Source organism: Acomys minous (assembly GCF_964271855.1).
Source record: "Acomys minous genome assembly, chromosome: 5".
Taxonomy (NCBI): Eukaryota; Metazoa; Chordata; class Mammalia; order Rodentia; family Muridae; genus Acomys; species Acomys minous.
The window spans coordinates 70,698,723-70,714,315 of record NC_140494.1 but is presented as its reverse complement, the minus strand read 5'-3'; the positions used below and the strand labels follow the sequence as shown (position 1 = coordinate 70,714,315).

At 40.7% G+C, this 15,593-nt stretch overlaps 1 protein-coding gene across 1 annotated transcript in view; it reads right to left on the bottom strand.

Annotated features, from left to right (window-relative positions):
- The window catches only part of PDGFD (platelet derived growth factor D), a 209,416-nt gene that overhangs the window by 44,628 nt on the left and 149,195 nt on the right, over positions 1 to 15,593 (bottom strand). The window lies entirely within an intron of this gene.

Genomic DNA, 15,593 nt, shown 5'->3' with positions numbered 1-15,593 from the left:
GAGGGTCCCTCCAATGTCTCCAGCAAATTTTGGAGCCCCTACTCCCTGCCAACAACTTCTCTGGCAAGGGGAATGCAGACAGTTGGGCGGTTACATAGTTTAGGATGTGAAAATAAGAAGGCCTTGTCCAGGCACAAACTAGTAATTTATACTAGAGTCAGTCTGTTCTTAGACTGTGTCATCTGACTCCTAGTTTGGGTCAAAACATTTCTACACTGGAATCTGTTGTTTTATTCCTAACACTGAGACGAAATAGAGTAATTTTGGATTGGAGGAGACTCTACAATTCATTTAGAGAACTTTCAGTGCACAGATATTGTGTTGCTCTCTGTCTTGGCTCTGCCATTCCTACACCTCCAACTGTGCCTCCCTGTGAGGAGTGTCCCAGGTTTGCAGGCTTCTTCCTGCAACTTGGTCTGACCACTGCAGTATAAGTGCCTATCAGTGTCATCCCTGACCGTGAAGCTTTGGAAACACTGCATATCCTTTGCATCGTTCGTTGCTCTGCTATGAGGGGTGAGACTTCATGCTGTATCCACAAATGAAGAAGAGAGACGGCGCACAGCTGTGGGCAACTAGGGGCTGAGCATTGTCGCATCTCACCAACAAGGACATAGATAATTCATGGGTCAGAATTTAATCCCGCCCAACCACCTTAGTCTAGATATTTCCCACTCTAGCACATGTTTCAAGAAAACAATGTTTTTTATTGAGTTTTCTCTTATCGTGTCTGCTGAGGATTTACTTGAGATCTGGGTGTTGAGACTCCTGTTTACTATTAAATGATACCAAAGGCTTTATTTGGTGCCTAATCTCAATTGTCAACATGATGAGATGTAGAATTACAGGTTCCTGGGAATGCTTCTAGGGGATAATTATAATTAGGTTAACTGAGATGGGAAGAGATTTCACCGTGGGAGGCACCATTCCCTGGGCTTTGACTCTGGAATAGGATATGAGACTACACAGTATAGTCTAAAAAGGAGGAAGTGACCTGAGTACAAGCATTTACCTTTCTCTGCTTTCTGACTGTAGCGGAAACGTGCCCAGCTACTCCCTCAAGCTTCTGCTGCTGCCACTTCCCTGCCTTGACAAACTGTGTATCCTGAACTGTCCCTCCTTCCCTTCCTTCCTCCTACTTTCCCTTCTGCCTTTCTTCTCTCTCTCTCTCTCTCTCTCTCTTCCTTCTTTAAGTTGTTTTTTTTCAGGGTATTTTTGTCATAGCGACAGAAAAATTAAAACATCTTGATATACTGGCAGTGCCGTATGCTCCCTGTCTCTCTGTATATCTGATATCTGAGAAGCCACAGCAAATTTCATGCCCATTCAAACAAATCTTGTAACTGTAAGATATCACCATTTGATATATTTTCACACACACACAGAGTCAAGGAGAAGGTTAGGACCCATCTGATGCACAACCCTGCACAGTGCAGTGATTCTTCATCACCATTAGAAGCCATCAATGAGGTCTCCATGCTTATCTCCAGTTACAGAAGACCTATTTTAAAAGGAATAAATTAAGCACTAGGTTATATTTGAATTTCATGCCAAATTTCCCAATATTCTGAGGATTGCTTGTTAATTGTTGCAACACATTTGTACAGAAACAGTTCAACTGAAAGCTCTTACGTACAGTGGAGACTCTCATACTAAGGGAGTACAGGCTGGCAGCGGCGGGGAGTGGGTGAGCTGGCAAGCAGTAACAGTCCAGCTTACACTAGTCTGCCTCACAGTGTGAACTCCATGGCCCTGAGAGGTCTTGGGTAAACTCCTGACAGTGTGACCAGTAGGCACGGAAAGAGGCTTCCTCACTACTAAGGCTCGCTGCGCTGTGCAAAGTGAGAAAGCTTGGCGCTTCAACAAGTTCTCACCAGCCAGGGCAAGGGACAAAACGCTCCCTAGTGAAGTGTTGCTTAGGAGTCAGGAGTGTCGCGCAAGCTGGTCTCTCCTGGACCTTGGCTTGACAGGCTGACAGTGCTGAGTGACCTGCTTCAGTGCTTGTTCTGGAGCCATCAGAAAGAATGTGCTCCTTTTCACATCTCTCCATGAAGTTGGGGGAAAACATTAACAATCACGTTTAGTACAGGAAAGCCAAAACCTTTAGGTCAGGTAAAAGTATCTAAGAAGAATCGCTTTTCCTCGAGGCTGCTAAGAGGCTTCCCTGCGTTACAGAAAGCAGAAAGACAGCTCGGAACAAAACAATACCATAGTTAAACACAGTGTCAATTGAGCCTGAGTCAGAGATGCTGAAGCCTGGAGATATGCTGTGGCAGCTTCACCTCTACTCACGCTCCCCCAAACAGCTGTGCACACACCCACACCCACCCACCCACACCCACACCCACCCCCACATCCACACATACACGCATGCACACACAAACACACACACAAACACACATGCATTCGCTCACACACACATATATAGTGTGTGTACTATACACCTATACGTATAATATACATATATAATATATAATATGTATAGATACATATATATACATATATACACACACATATATATATTTATCAAGAAAATGAAAGAAAAGCATGCCCAACAACCCTGTGTGACGCATAGGAGATGGGATACTTTTTAAGAACAACACCAACAACAAAAGGCCGTAAACTTTTATAGGAAAGGAGAATAGGGGATAACTGGCAGCTGTGCCTCAAGAGAACAGTGTTGTCGTCTGTCCTCACCTTAGTTCAGTGACAGCATCAGGAGCCAAGGGTACTCTATAAATGCTGAAGAATATTGCTTTTGGGAGATGTTTTGTCCTGAGCTTCATATTCTCCTAAAAATAAACAGCAAACTGGGTATAGGATTCCTGACAGTGCCAGAGGGATTTCTTTCTAGAATCTATTAAGTGTGATAACATCTTAACAGGCCACGCTCACCCAGTGTTATTTCTGAGAGGATGCGTTTTGTTTTGTAAAGCCTTGTAAACTTCCAAATCATTGCAGACATAACTCGGGGATCTCTCGGCTGTCGGCGGCTGCTCATGCTTTACTGCTGTAAAAGGTTTTTACTCCTGTTAGAAAATAAGATTTCATTCTGCTCCAAAGGAAATGTGGTCATTGGCTGTCTCTGCTGAAGTCCTGACAAACCCTTGAGATTTTTAGCATTCAACAGTCACGGGACTCTGAATATACATGTTTGAAAGGGATGAACATCATCTACTGCTTCTGTAATCACCAACTATACCTGATGCAGATCATAGTGGCTTCAGTGAGAAATGTCCATTATAGGTGACAATACTTAGACACTTGGTCTCCAGTTGCAGGCAATATTATGGGAGATTATGGAACCTTCAGGGGCTGGAGCCTTGCTGGAGGAAATACATCATTGGAGATGTGCTCTATAGCCTTGCCCACAGCTCTGCTTGTTGTCCAAGTGCCATGCAATGCTTTCCATGTCATGGTGGAGTCTATCCTCTAGTGTCATCATAAGCCAAAAATAAACCCTTCCATTCTTATGTTTATTTGACCATGGTGTTTTATCATAGAAACATCAAAGTAAGTAATACACAGACAAACCTACATATTATCATTTTTGTTTACTGAGAGTTTAACCACTATGTCCTGGTTGTTCTGCTTTTCATGAAATGCCACAGCATGTGTTTTCTTGCCCTTGTGTCCTTCACCGTTAAAAACATTCTGGATGATGCAGGTGGTACAGAGTACCACAGATGGTGCCTTTGCTTTGCTCTTCCTGGCACTTCCACCAGCATCTCTCTATAGAAGATCCATCCTTGGATGTCAGATGCATTGTTTCTCATAGGTAGATCCATCCTTGGATCTCAGATACATTGTTTCTCATAGATAGATCCATTCTTGGATCTCAGATGCATTGTTTCTCATAGGCCACTGGTTCTCAAACTTCTTAAGACAGTATCACATGTTGTGGTGACCCACAACTATAAAATTAATTTTGTTGCTGCTTCCTAACTGTAATTTTGCTGCTATTATGAATGTAAAATAAATATCTGTGTTTCCCAAAGGTCTTAGGTGACTCCCATAAAAGTGTCATTTGACCTCCAAAGGGGTTGCATCCCACAAGTTGAGAATCACTCCATGTTTTTATTTAAAGCTCCTTAATTTTTCTGTATCAATTACTTCTTTTCATTTCTACTGAGCCTTTCAGACACTTAATATCTCTGTGTCCCATATCAGTTTCCTGTTGGTCATATAGATGTCATAACCCATTACTTCAAGCCTTCTCTTATCAAAATCCCCTTGACACTGAGTTCTATGGTAGCCTCATTGGCAGTACTTTGACTTATCCATCTGGACTTCTGCTGAAGAGAGGCTAAAAAATGTAGGAGACTGTGTGTTATTTCTTTCTCTTCCCCTTTCTTTTTGCTTGTTTATTGTTTATGGCTTATGTAAAGATGATCGTCCCTAGCATCTTAAAACATTTCCTTATTTTTTCTAAATATTATATCATGGCTGTATATTGTTTCCTTTTATGTGCAAGCTTCATAAATTGCATTATTCTAGTTGACTTCAATTGGAATTCATTCTTTACATCACAGAAGTGTGGCTCTTGGGTTCAAAATTTTATGAAATGGCTCATTGATATTTACAACCTGGGTTCATAAATGCTCACAGAGACTGGAGCACTAACCAGTGAGCCTGCATGGGCCTGACCTAGGCTCTCCACACATATGTTACAGTTTTGTAGTTCAGTCTTGTTGTGGGCCTCCTAATAGTGAGGGCAAGTGCTGTCTATAACTCTGTTTCCTACCTTTGGGACTCTTTCTCTCTACTGAGTTGCCTTGTTTAGCCTCAATAGAATAGGAGGTGTCCAGTCTTACTTTATATGCTATGGCTGATTGATATCAATTGCAGGCGGCCCTTTTCTCAAGGGAAACTGCAGGAGCGGATGGAAGGGAGGGGAAGGGAGGTGGGAGAGGAGCTGGGAGGAGAGGAGGGAGAGGAAGCTGTGGTAAGTATGTAAAAGAAATGAGACAAGATAATTAAAAGAAAGATTTGTAATACTTTCTAAATTGGCAAATCATTCTATCTCCTCCTTCATTTCTTTCTTCTGTCCTTCCATTCCTCTACCCTTCTCTTCCTTCTTTGCATCTTCCTCTTTCCATTTCTCTCTTTCTGTTTCTTTTATTCATGTATCCATTATAGCTATGCCAAAGTGGTCATTTGTGTGCATGTGTGTGTGTGTGTGTGTGTGTGTGTGTGTGTGTGTGTGTGTGTGTGTGTGTGTGTGTGTGTGTGTGTGTGTGTGTGTGTGTGTGTTCAATCTTTAAAGATCAATGAGTCAAAGGAGCTTGACCTGAGGTCGATAATCTGGACTCACATTGACTTTTACCAGTTGTCCCCTGACCTCAAAAGATGTACTTTGATGTGTGCCCCTCACTACTTGACCCTAGACACATGCGTAAATGTAAAAGGATTCAAATGTCTTTCAGCAACTACAGTCAAGATATAGGTATCAATGAAATCTTCCAAGATTTGCCAAATCCAGCTCCCCTTTTTAGTCACAGAGGTACATGGTCTCCTTCTCACACTTAACATCTTGATGACTCTCTCTTGACACTGTCCTTTTCAAGCTTTCGTTATATGACTTTGATGCACTTTTATGCTATTCCTTCTCTGTCCTCATTTCTTTCTTGTCATTGCAAATGGCAACATTTCCCAGGATTCTGAAACTCAATATTTAGCACCTGAGCAATGTGCTGAATTCCTTGGCTTGTTCAGCTGTTTATATGCCAATGATGTCTGACTCAGACTTCAGGCCAGGAACACTTTGCTGAGAACCTTCTTTCTGGCTGCTTCTTATGGATGCTCCAAAGGTACTTCAATGCCAACATGCCAAAACTGTCACTTGTCAATTTAGCACCAACACTTTCTCATTGTCCTGTGTTCCTTTCCAGGAAAAATACCATGACTTTCACCTTCTAGTGTCTTGTACAGCAGAAAGCTATGCACAAATGTTCATACATTGATCACAAAATTCTTTCCATCTTTTCTTAGTCCTTCAAAAAATATTTTCAAGCCGCTTTTCGAAGTTGTCATGACTCTTGTAAAAGGGAAAACTCTGTTTTTGACCAGATGCAATCCTCTCTAAATTGGTTTCCAGAAATAAAATCCAGAGTGATGAGCTATGCATGAAATCGCCATGCTCAGAACCCTCAGAGGTTTTTCAGAGAATCTGTCCCATCTTTTCATAAATGTATTAACCTATCTGAGCTGGCTCCTGTCACTCTGACATCACCGCTGACTATTCACATGGTCCCCAGGCTTTTACACTTCACTAGCTCTTAAATTTGAATGATCTATTGCTTTTTCTCAAAAACTTCTCCCAACTATTTCCCACTCATATAAGGTCCTCTCATCTTCTTTAAGAAGTATGGTCACCCTTCTACTAGACAGCAGGGTCTAGGGAAGAAAAACTCCAGTCCTAGAAATGAGTTGCTCCTTTTGGGGCCAGTGGTGTCTCATCTATTTTACAATAGAAACTATTTCCAATCTCTTGGTTGACATCTTGTTGCTGAACCTGATCTGATCTTGTTGCTGAAAACATGACCTACTTCACTCACCGAACATGGAGAAATCAAGAAGGTGCTGATCTGGAACCTTCATCCCTACTGGCTAGTTTTCATAGTGATAAATGCTACCAGATAAGAGAGGAGAAAAATCAGTCATCAGCCTTATCCAGGTGTAAACGTTGTGAATTACAATATTAACAGGATGATATAGTCCCATGAATATTGTAGGATTCACCAAGCACTTTCTGATTAGATTTAAGGCCCGCTGCACAAGAACAAACCCTATGTCATCAACACTGGGCCACGAGCAAACAGCCAGACAGATCAGATGGCCAAGGGAGGAATTAACCATATCATTCTGCTAGGCAGATATAGTATTTCTTTAACTCCCAATAACCTATCATTGCATGCATAGATTAGAAACTCCCTCTCTTGCCAGAGAAGCATCCATCTGAAACAGATAATGATTAACATAGAGAAGCACAGCTCATCCAGGCACAGGTAAGAAGAGACCACAGCACAGCCAGCTCTAAATGGGATATCTATATGACATTTCTTTCTCTGAACATTCTGGGGTCATTTCAGAAGAGGTGATGACAATAATAAAAGAGACAGAGGCAGTGGATGGCTGCAGGAAGAGAGTGTCTTCTGCATATAGCAGGGCTGCTATGAACCGACAGGCATTGTGACAGCATCCTCAAGACCTGTGTAAGCCTGAACAAGGCAAAATCTAAGCATGGAGAGAGGAGTTGAATACAAGGCTCCCTTTTTTGGAATTATTGGCAGTTCCTAGTTGCTGGAAGAAGGGTCAGTTTCTTTAACTAAGTTCAACACCTTCAAGTGGAAGACTAAGAACTCAAGAGTATTTGGATAGTACAGCTAGACTTAATGGAAAAATTAAGAAAGAAAAAAGACCAGCGCGCATGTCTGAAGTAGTCCCTACTTTCCACATTGTGGGACCCACAAGGAGACTGTACTACTACATCTGAGAAGAGGATCTAGGTCCACATCATGCATGGTCCTTGGTTGATGCCTCAGTATCTGTCCTGTAGTGTAGTTACCCTGTATTATGTGGCTAATATCCACTTAGGAGTGAGTATATACCATGCACGTCTTTCTGGGTCTGGGTTACCTCACTCAGGATGATCTTTTCTAATGTATCCATTTGCTTGCAAATTTCAAGATTTCCCCAGCCTGCCTCAAAGAAGATGATGAGCATCAACAAGAACCTCCTTATGGAGATGGCTTCAAATGTGGCAAACAAGCCACTGGGAAAAATGTCTTTGTTTTTGCCACAGACAGAATTTTGCTTGGATGCAGGCAGAGTCAACGACCAAACTCTGCCAAGACAAGGTAAGCAAGTCCTCAATAGTTCCTGCATCACAAATACGTGTTTCAGATATAAAAAATAAAATAAAAAAGAAAGAAAGAAGGACAATGTTGTGTGAGAAAGGAAGAAGCTGAAGGATGTGGCAAGTGTTGGCTCAGGAAGGGTGAATATGATCAAAATTTGTATGAAAGTTTCAAGGAACTATTAATGGAAAAGAAAAGCGTGGCCAGGTCTAGAATAGCTGCTCCCATCTTTGTGAGTTCAGATTTCAGAGACTTCTCTTCATTTTCAATTTCTTTCCAGGCTCTATAGCAAGCAGTTCAATTCCTAAGATGCAATAGGATCTCAATAAGAACTAAAAGAATGAATGGGGTCTAAGGGCACAACTGTGGCACCGATGATATCAAAGCCTCAATTGATGTTATCAGATTCTCTATAGAAACCCACTATTTATCAACTGGGAATTTATTTAGTAACTTTAAGCAACACAATCTAGGTGGTTGAAGATTGGCTCAAAAACTAATCTTATATCTAGTTTTTATACCTTTAAACAGGTGAAGTGACTTTCTTGTCTGTGAAACCACAGTTAACACTTAGTTTTATCTTGAAGATTTTTTTTTCTTGCTGAACTGTAATGGTGGCTTAGAAGGTGACTAATTCAATTAATTTAAGTTCTGTGAAAAGAACATCTACCTGTACATCTTTGCCCTTTGAGTTGTCAAAGCTACTCCTGTAGAGACTTTAGTGCTGAAATTTAAGGTCATGATTCTGTAGGCTCAACAGTGATAACAGCATCAATAGCTTTTAAGACTTGTTCAAAACCTACCTTTAGTTAAAGAAGAAAATAAATATAGCTATAAATATAACTTCTCAGAGAAATGCAGGCAAAGAACTCACAATGTTGATATGATCACTAATTCTGAAGATGAAAAACACACGCTTGGGTGTGGTGAAGGTAAGGGGTCATGTTACAAGACAGGAAATAATCAGTCTTACAAATAAATGAGAAGGGATTTGGGCAGGAGGAGTTTCTCTTACATAACTAACCATGTTAATCAGCACAAAAGAAAGACAAGTTAGATGTCTGTTGAGGTGAAAAGGGGCAAGATCCTTATGTGACAGAGACCCTCAGTACATCCAATACTGTGTAATGTGCATGTCCCTGTGAGGGTAGATTACATTGGCTATTTCCACCATACAGTAATGCTGAGAAAACAGGAGGTACAGATCACTTGATAAGACATAGATGTTAGTGAGATGATGCCTCTAGATAGCAATAAGAAATGCTAAGTGGCTGAATACTACAAGAGACAATACTGCAGTAAACAAAATATGAGGCTTAATGCAAACTTGTTTTGACTTGTTCAAACCTAGAGCTGCAAAGCACTTTAGCTGCAGAGAGAATGCTTTGTTGGGAAGCTCTGAGGAAAGTGCTGGGAACTCTCAACCTGCAACGGCAGATACAACAAAGCCTGCAGTCTGCCACTGGGAACCCACTGCTGACCTGTGTGCTGCATTGACAAGACAGGAAAGTGAGTTCCCAAGGATGCTCATTTTAATGTCCAGAACTGAGAGAAATTGGAGAAGACCATACTGATTAGCAGACCAGGAACATGACTTATGAGGCAAGAATATAAGCCCAATATGTTGCTAATTAACTAAAGAATAGAAGCCTCGATGCAGGTGTATATATGCCTTTTTTTTTTCAGAAAGCAACTTGTAGAGTACAATACAAGTTTCCAAAATTTAAAAAATGCATCTCCATGAAGGGAAAGAATTATTCATGATGCTCCCTGGGGGCCTAACTAGAAGTCAGGGCATGAAATTGAACATGAGAAAATGTAGGCTCTATATCTACAAAAATTTCCCTGTCGTGATATTCATTAAACTGTGGAATGGCCTCACAATGAAAGTAGTGGAAAGCCATCCTGTAAGTCATTTCACACAAGAGTGGGCAAAGTGTTCAAAGATATACCTGTGGAAAGAAATCTACACGGCTGCTATGAGGAGGAGCGTAATGAACGGCCCACTAGTGGCTTCGATCTCTGCCTCTAGGAGTTGTACGTGTCTTGATCAAATATCTGTCTTCTACTGTGGCTATATTCATGTCACAGCTTTGATTTTATGTTTATCATCTCTGCTCTTTTTCACTTTTTACAAAAAGCTCCTTAGTAAAAGACTGTTTGCTTCGCTTAAATTATAAAAATCATACTTCTACTTAGTATCCCAAGTTCTCTTATAGTGGATGCTTTAGGGAAGAGGCAAAAAAAAAATTGGTATTTAATCTATTTTCACCATTTATCTTTGAATGTAGACACTCTACCTTCAGCCAGTAGCCTTGAATGCAGATGAGTGATGAGAGAAATTTTTATGTTTTATTTAGGACAATAAATTCCTCCTTAAAAATCTTCCCTTTAACCACTCATAAACATACAAATTCTTTCTATTTTATTGAAAACAATTCTGTTGCTTATGGGCATTTATTAACTGAACTTTCTCTTCTATGACAATTTATGAGAGATGGATTAAAAGTAATGGCTCTACAGCAAAGAAATATCTGAGGCTGTACATTGCAAATAGCCACTTAATTATAGGTTTATCCTGGTTATGATAAATATATGTAGACACATTTCATGAAATTAAATGCTCAGCTAAGTGGGTATGTATTGTAAATGTCAAACAATGTCTAACAAAACAAAAGAGGAGCCTGAGACATTATCATTGTATAAGTGAAAATATGCCATTTCATGGGTAAGACTGATTTAAGGTCTGAGGTGGTGGCCCAGAGGGTAAAGTGGTTGCCATGCAAGGATAAGGGCCTGAGTTTGAATTTCCAGAACCTAGATAAAAGCCAGGGGTCAAAGAAGGAGTCTGTAATATGTTCCTATGGTGAGGTGGGTGGTGAGGCAGAAGACTCTCGAGAACAGGAATTCTCAACCTTCCTAATGCTGTGACCCTTTAATACAGTTCTTCATGTTGTGGTGGCACCTAGTCACAAAGTTATTTTTCATTGCTACTTCATAAGTGTTATTTGCTGCTGTTATGAGTCGTAATGTAACATCTGTGTTTTCCAATGGTCTTTGAGGGTCTCGACCCACAGATTGAGAACTGCTGCTCTAAAAGCTCTCAGGCCTGGTAGCTTGAGCAACAGGAGACCCTGAGTGAGGGTCAACACCCAAGCTTGTCCTTTAGCCCCCACACTTACTTCATGCAAGTGTGAGCACACATTGGACAGACAGACAGATATGACTGATTTAAGTCGAGTAAGGCAGTAACTTAAGCACAACAGGAATATGTAGGTGGACCTGGAACAGAGCCTATGGAGGAACACAGCTTAGTGGTTTGTTCAGCTGGCTTTCCTATGAACCCAGGACCACCTGCCTTGCAGTGACACTGTCCACAATTGATCATTCCCTCCTTTATCAATCATTGTTCAAAAGATGCTTCATAGACTGCTACTCTAATAGAGGTGTATTCTCAATCGAGACCGTTTTTCTCAGATGCTTCTACCTTGTGTCAAGTTGGTAAAAACTAACAAGCAGCAGTGAGTGGAAAACTTAGGATGGTGTAAAGCAAAGGGGCTACTTTGTTTTCTTTCTTTTATTGCATTTCTTCGTTCCCTTCTCCCCTCCCGGTATTTTCCTTCTTTCCCTCCCCACATCCTTAACTCTCCTCTCCTCTCCCTCCCTCCCTCCCTCCCTCCCTCCCTCCCTTCTTCTCTTCCTTACTTCATCTTTCCTTTGCACTCTTTTTCTATCCCCTTCATTCACTACCTTTCTCTCCTATCTCTTACTCTCTCCTTTATTTCTTTTCCTTTTGCCCCTTTCTCCTTCCTTTTTTTCCTCTTTCTTTCTGTCTTCCCCTGTCTACCTCCTTCTCCCTCTCCTCTTTTGCATGAACACAGCATGAATATTTTCACAGTAGAGGTCCTGGGCACGTGTTCTCATGACGTGACACAGACAATGGAACGTGCAAATTAGAATGGTATTTGACTTGAAGATATTTTGAAATTAAGAGAACTCAAAAATTTTTTCCTCATGTGACTTAAGTATGTTCATATAGATGTAAAAATCTCATGAGAGAAATGTATTATTCTACTGAGTATTTTAATAAAATTGAACATGACCCATAATGTACATTGGGTACCTGCCATTTCTCTCCCAAGAGATGGCATTGTTTTTAAGGATCCTAGTGTAGTGGCAGAGTGTAGATCCCATGAAACAGGACCTGTGAGATTCACGTATGCAATGGCCAGAAGCACTATTTTGGAGTTGATACAATTAGAACACAGGGATTAAATTCAGGTGTTTTGCTTTCTGTGACAATAATTCCTACCAAGAAAAACCACTCTTAGGCTGGGCACATGCCTGTAAGCCCATCACTCAGGGAGGCAGAGGCAGGTGGATCTCTGTGAGTTGGAGGCCAACTTGGTATACAAAGAGAATCCAGGAAAACTAAGGCTACATAGAAAAAACCTGTCTTGAGAAAAACAAACCAAATCAACCAACAACCAACCAAACAAACAAACAAAAGAAAGAAAAAATAAGAAATCATTCTTAAGGAGGCGGTACATCAGAGTTCACTTGTCACCTAAGAATTCTGGTAGAGGCTCATATTCTGGGTACCTGTGTTACAGAATGTTCTTAGATGGGTTTTAATAGGAATACTTGTTTATGGATCACTTCCCTGGCATTGCAATGTTTCCTGCTGCCTAACTAGTTCTCTGTAGACACAGTCTGAGTTGCTCTGGGTTGCCTTCTGCTCTTTAGCCTTAGACCTTCTTGCTTTTATATTATGCACATCGTTAGGACAGGTAAGGCTCCAAACTGTGAGCAGCCTTACACATTTCCTTGTTTCTGCTGGGATGGAATGAATCTCAGCTTTTGCTTGTCTCTCTTACTGGCAGCTTCATTTTCCCTGGGACACAGTCTTCTCTTTCTTCCTTTCTCCCAAACACTCAGTTTACATTTAGGTGAAGTTGATTTGATACCTCCCATCTCACCTAGTGCATGGTGGTTCCAGGTCAAATCCATATCCCAAAGGCCCATGTTGAGTTGTAGCATTAGATAATGAAACTCCAGAACAAGATATGTAGAATATGCTAATGAATTATTCAAGAATTAGTTATATTCCATTGTAAGTTCAAGGTCAGCTAGCAATTTTGGTTTCTGAAGAGAGAAATATTGGGAATTTTGTTAAAGAGAAGATATGTTGGTAGATGGCAGATCTGTCGTGTTTCAAAGAAAAAATTGGACAACAATTAAGATCTGTCTGGTCATTCTGGTTGAAACTGAAAAATTAACACCCCAAAACAACCATTTTACTTTCATAGTAAAGCATCATACAATACAATACATACATGTGTAAAATATGTACATTTATATGTTTTACGTAGGAAATAGCTTTTTGTTTTGCTTTCACTTAAGATTTATTTTTCTTTTGTGTGTGTGCGCGTGCGCGTGCACGTGTGTGTGTGTGTGTGTGTGTGTGTGTGTGTGTGTGTGTGTGTGCATGTATGCTACATGTGTGCAGGTGTAGTTGGTAGCTAGAAGAAGACATTGGATCCCCTCGAACTAGAAGTTCAAGCCACTGTGAGCGGCCTAACATGGGTGCTGGGACCTGAGCTTCACTCTTCCGAGGAGCAGCCAGTGCTCTTGATCACCGAGCCATATCTATAGCTCCTTCTTTTCTCTCTGAGGCAGAGTTTGAGGTAAGTTGGGTTGGTCTGGATTTCCAATTGTCCTGTCACAATCTCCCAGGTGCTGGGATTACACAGTATGTTACGACATGAAAAGACCCAGAAGGAAACTGAATCAAAACAGTTGTTTAATTTCAATATTAAATCAATCCTAGGTACTTGGTTGAAAATTAAAATTAGAGCTCTATCTTTCTAATTTTGAGCTCCCTTCAGCAATAATTTCTTGGTTAGAATTTTGTATTCTTAGTTTTAATTTTCTATAATTAAAAAGGGTGCTTCCCTGACTAGGTTATCTCTCGTGGCTGAATGGTATAATTGTGTATTAATTATTCATATTTTTATTTGATATACAGCTATTTATTGCAGAGACTAAGATATGAAGGATATTTAGGTATTTTTTTCTTACAATAATACCTGATTTTAACCTTTCAGAAAAGAAATGAAATGCCAGAACACCACAGGCATTCTGCAGCTTTGCTTTAGGGACTGGGCTTACCTTTGAGCCACAGGAATATGTTAAGAGCTGTTTGTTCAGTGTTGGTGGATTGATAGTAGGAATGAATACTTTTCCAGAGCTGTGACATCAAGGACCTTTTAAAATCTAAACTTATTGTTAATATTCCAATTTTATTAAAGTTATACTTCAGAGCCATCACTACCAGCTCAAAAGTGATTCAAGGAGGAACAATAGTCAGGACAGAGCTGAATAAAGTCAGAGTTCTGGGCCTGTGGCTCTTCCTTTCATGTCTAAAAGACGAATACTTCTAATTGGGACCTGGATTCACACTGTGTAATTGCCTTTTAATACAATCTCACTGTATAGTGTCCCCAGTGTTTATCTGGTTCCAGGCTTCCTTGAGGGGACATGGTTAGTGTCCATTCTCAAAATTCATATATGGAAATCCTAACCCTCAGTGAGGTATGCTCAAATCAAAGGTGTGACATCATTAAGTCATGAATGGGCAGCTTTCACCAAGGGCATTTGTGCCCTTTTATGCCAGGCTGGCCTCGAACTCCAGATCCTCCTGCCTCTGCCTCCTTTAGCACATCCTACCAGCCCGTGCCACCAGAACCGGCGACTTGTGCCCTTCTAAAAGCCTTCCCAGAAAGTTGTCTCCCCACTGCTCCCCTCATGTCTACATGAATAAGTTTACAGGTGTAGTCCAGGAGGTCTTCATCAGAACCATGTTCACACCCAGATTTCAAACTTCCAGCTTCCTCAACTGTTAGGACAAGGCTTCTGCTGTTTACTCTGTTCTCAGTTGTGGAAATAGACAGCTACTTAAGTAGACTCTTACCCTCCTAAAGTATAAAATTAACTCCATCTTTGGCACAAAGATTGTGGCCAAACCTATACAGTTTATATATAGTTCTCACTTCTTATGAACAAAGTGGATTTTTCCTGGTTTACAGATGGAGAAATGGTGGATTGGGTTATTGAGATGATAGGTCCGTGGCCTCATGGATAACATGCAATAGTGAGGACTTCTGACTTACATATAAGAGAAGAAAGAATACAATAAAATATATTGTATAATTTTTTTCTATAAAAGCCAATAAACACAACCCTCTACACACACACACACACACACACACACACACACACACACACACAAACTCACTCACACATACACTCACAAATATACTTACACACATCATGGTCACATGTGTGAGTAGTATAAGTACAAAAAAGAACATTCCACAAAGCATGTGTGACAGTCAGAGTGCATGTCAGCTGTCAGGACTCACCTTCCGCCATGTTTGAGGAACGATTTCTTGAGGCTTGATGGTCTCTGAGCCTCCAGAGAATCTTGTCTTTCCGCATATCTCACTAGGATTTGGGTTTTTGTACCACCATGTCTGGCTTTATATGGGTTCTAGGGATCCAAACTCATGTTCTCATACATTAATGGTAAACTGTTGCCACAGTGTGTGTGTGTGTGTGTGTGTGTGTGTGTGTGTGTGTGTGTGTGTGTTTGTAACTACACTTGAGTAAATAATTATTCAAACTTTTTTTTTGAAAAAATGCTTAAAATGTCTCCTTCAACCAGTGGTATTC